Source organism: Cebus imitator, unplaced genomic scaffold, assembly GCF_001604975.1.
Source record: "Cebus imitator isolate Cc_AM_T3 unplaced genomic scaffold, Cebus_imitator-1.0 Scaffold300, whole genome shotgun sequence".
Taxonomy (NCBI): domain Eukaryota; kingdom Metazoa; phylum Chordata; class Mammalia; order Primates; family Cebidae; genus Cebus; species Cebus imitator.
In genome coordinates, this window is record NW_016107615.1 from 81,705 (window position 1) to 85,952 (window position 4,248).

At 36.7% G+C, this 4,248-nt stretch overlaps 1 pseudogene; it reads right to left on the reverse strand.

Moving 5' to 3' along the window:
* Positions 1-445: 445 nt before the first annotated feature.
* LOC108285555 lies at positions 446-2,239 on the reverse strand (annotated as a pseudogene).
* Between the last annotated feature and the right edge of the window lie 2,009 nt (positions 2,240-4,248).

Here is a 4,248-nt window from a genome sequence, read left to right on the forward strand (position 1 = left end):
ATAAAAATAGACACATAGACCAATGGAACAGAATAGAGAACACCAATATAAATCCATGCATTTATAGCAAACTCATTTTCTTTTCTTTTTTTTAACCTTAAACAAAATTTTATTACACAAAGGTTGTCACATAATTGGATATTTCTCTGCTTTGTACACAATTATTCTCACTCGCCACAGAAAGGCTGCTTAACTTCTCATCTGGCATTGGCAAGCACTAAAATCCTGATTTTAACAGAATAGTAATAAAAATGCCTCAGTGATTTAAGCTGAAAGCAGCACATTGGTACATGGCTCTTCTACCCAATATCAGGAATGTACAAATGTCTTTTTATTCAAAAAAACAAAATAAATTATCTGTAGGCATGGACAATAACAGCAATAAACCATTATGTATTTTGTCAACTGAAACTAGTAACTGATGGTCATAGTGATGTCTTAAACATCAGCTAGCCTTTCCCTCATTTTCTCTAACTGACTTCTCTGAAGTTATTGGTGAGGAACACTGCATCTTGGGCTTCCTCTCACAGTTCATTAATAAAGGTAAAGCACTATTGTAGGAGTTAGAACGTGCCACCTCCCGTATCACCTCCCACTGCACCATTCTAGGGTCCTTCTCTTCTTTAGGAATTTCTGTACCTACAACTTCTGCTGTAGTTATCAGAGAGGCCACGCCAGCAGCATCCAACAGAGCAGTTCTCACAACCTTTGTCGAGTCAATAATTCCTTTTCCACCATGTTCACAAAATCTCCAGCCATAGCATCATAACCAACTTTTGAGCAACTTTGCATAATTTTCTCAACTATCGAAGATCCTTTAACACCTGCATTCTTAGCAATCATCCTTGCTGGAATTTTGAGTGTTCTTTTAATAATTTCTATACCAATTTTTGGATCTTCATTAGCTGGAGTCAATGAATTCAAGGCTGGAATGCACAGAAGCAGGGCACAACCCCCTCCCAAAACAATGCCATCTTCAATAGCAGCTCTTGTAGCATTAAGGGCGTGCGTAACTCTCTTTGTTTTCCTTCACTTCAACGTCACTTGTCCCACCAACCTTCAGCACTGCTACTCCGTCTGAAAGTTTTGCCAGCTGCTCATTCGGTTTTTCCTTCTCATATTCACTAGTTGTGACATGTAGCTGCTGAATGATTCCTTGAATACATTTTCAATTTGAGCCTTGTCACCTTTCCCTTTTAAGATCATAGCATCATCTTTCATCACAATGACCTCTCCAACTTTTCCTTAGTCATGAGCTAAACGTCTTCAAGATTTAGGGTCAATCCCTCCTCTTCAAACACTGCATCGCCAGTAGCAACAGCGATATCTTTAAGTTGGTTCTTTCTATTGTCACCAAACCCTGGAGCTTTGACTGCCACAACCTGAAGACCAAACTTTAGCCTATTCAAGATGAGTATGCTTAGAGTTTCTCCATCAATGTCTTCAGCAATTATGACCAAAGGCTTACAGTGAGCACTGGCATTTTCAAGAGAAGGTACAATGGACTGGACACTAGAAATTTTCTTTTCACTCAACAGAACATAGGCATCCTGGAATTCACATTTCTAACCTTTTGATGTATTAATAAAGTATGGAGAAATACAGCCTCGATCGAACTTCACGCCTTCGATACTTTCTAATTCATCATTCAGCGTTTTTCCATCCTTTACTGTGCGGACACCCTTTCTTCCAACCTTTTTCATTGCATCGGAGATGATATTCCCAATTTCTTTGTCTCTGTTTGCAGAAATTGTAGCTACCTGTGCAATTTCTTCAGGGGTAGTCACAGGTTTAGACTGCTTTTTAAGTTCAGCAATTACAGCCTCAACAGCTAAGACCACACCTCTCCTGATTTCCACTGGATTAGCACCTTTGCTAATCTTCCTGAAGCCTTCCTTGGCAAGAGACTGTGCCAGTACAGTAGCTGTGGTACTGCCATCCCCAGCCTCTTCATTTGTGTTATTGGCAATATCTTGAACAAGTTTAGCTCCAATAGTTTTAGATTTATCCTTTAAGTCAATTGACTTTGCAACAGTTACACCGTCTTTTGTGACTTTGCGACTTCCCCAGCTTTGCTCCATAATCACTGTGCTTCTATTTGGCCCCATTGTAGCCACTACGGCGTTGTCTAAAAGGTCTACACCTTGAAGCATTAAGCTCGGGCATCTTCACCAAATTTTACAACTTTGGCATAAGCCCGAGTGAGATGGGGAGCCAGAACCCTGGACACCGGTCTCATGTGGCCAAAGACTGAGTAACCGAAGCGTTTCTGCGGGCGGCAGCAGGGTGTGCATGCGGAAAGACAGGTTATCAGCGGTGAGCGAGGGCAGCAAACTCATTTCCAACAAACGCACCAAGAACGTACAATGGGTAAAATGTTTGTCACTTTTGGATAAACAGTGTTGGGAAAACTATATAACTCAATGCAGAAGTAGGAAACTGGATCCTGTCTCTCACCACACACAAAAATCAAATCAAAATAAATTAAAGACTTAAATCTAGGACATTAGACTACCAGAAGAAAACATTGGGTAAGTGTTAGGATTTTGATCTGGGCAAGTTTTTTTTTGTATAAAACCCAAAAAGCACAGACACCATAAACGAAAATAGACAAATGACATTACACGGAGCTAACAAGCCTCTGTACAGCAAGGGAAACAATTAACAATTGAAAACGCAACCTGCAGAATTGAAGAAAATGTTTGCAAACCGTTCATCTAAGAAGAAATTAATAACCAGAATACAGAAGAAGCTTAAGCAATTCAATAGCAGAAAAAAATATAATCTGATTTAAAAATCAGCAGGAGATCTGAATAGATATTTCTTGGAAGAAGACAAATGTCAAACAGATTATAAAAATAATATTCAACATCACGAATCATCAGATAAATGCTAATTAAAACCACAATGAGATATCAACTCATCCCAGTTAAAATGGCTTGTATCAAAAACACAGATAAGAACAGATTCTGGCAAAGATCTGTTATTATCTGTGTAGAGAAAGTGTAACCCATGTATGCTGTTGGTGGGAATGTAAATTTGTACAGCTACTATGGAGAACAGTATTGGGTTTCCTCCAAAAACTGCAAATAGGACTACTATATGATCCAGAAAATCCACTGCTGGGTATATACCCAAAAAGAAAGAAAATCAATATATTGAAGAGATATCTGCACACTCTTATTTACTGCAGCACTCTTCACAGTAGTCAAAATAGGGAATCAACCTAAATGCCTATCAAAAAAATTATATATACACAGTAGAATATTATTCATCCATTAAAAAGCAATGAATTCCTGTCATTTGCACTAACATGCATGCAACTGGAGATCATTGTGTTAAGAGAAATAAGCCAAGCACAGAAAAATGATTATCACACGTTCTTACTCGTATGTGGAAGCTAAAAAGTGTTTCTCATGAAGATAGAGAGTAAATTGTTGATAACCAGAGGTCAGGAAAGGTAGAAAAAGAAGAAGAGATGAAGAGAAAGAAAATAATATAAATGTTTTTATTACCACTGAACTATAAAGATGATAAAATTTATATGTATATTTTAACTCAAAAAATATTAAAACGATGATAAATATTACATTATTTATTCAATGAACTCTGAAAGATTTTTCTTTTTTGTCTAACTTTTAAATGCTATTTTAAGCTGAAGTCATGGAATAGAAAAAGTCTCTATCCTCAATAACATTGCATTCTTATCTAATTAGATTAAGTAAAACTGAGGAAACAGCCTTAATCTCCTGTAAGGTACAATGGTTAGATACATTATATGCATGTGATGAAATGCTAAGTAGCTATTATACATAAAGTCTACCTACATATATTAACTTGGAAAGCTCACCAAGATTTACTGTGTAGGATCTGTATTGCTCTCCAGTGTGTAGCTTATGGCTCCCCAAAAGACAGTGACTGGTATACAAATGAATAGTTTATAATGCTAATATTTGTCCTATTATCTTTGGGTGATTAGAGTATAGTAATTTATTTTTTTAGTTACAGGTTTCATATTTTAAATTATTTACCATTGCCATGTATTATGTCTACAGCCAATAAATGTGTTAGTAAACGTTGACAATGTCACTAATATTAGATACTATTACTCTTATTTTAATAACTAAGACTTATTTCAGGTATAAATAAAAAGCCTAATATTAACCTGGAAAAGCAATAATTTTGGAGATAATGAATGGGAAAGCACTTCACTGAAGCACAGAAACCCTTTTTCCTAGGCCTCCTTTC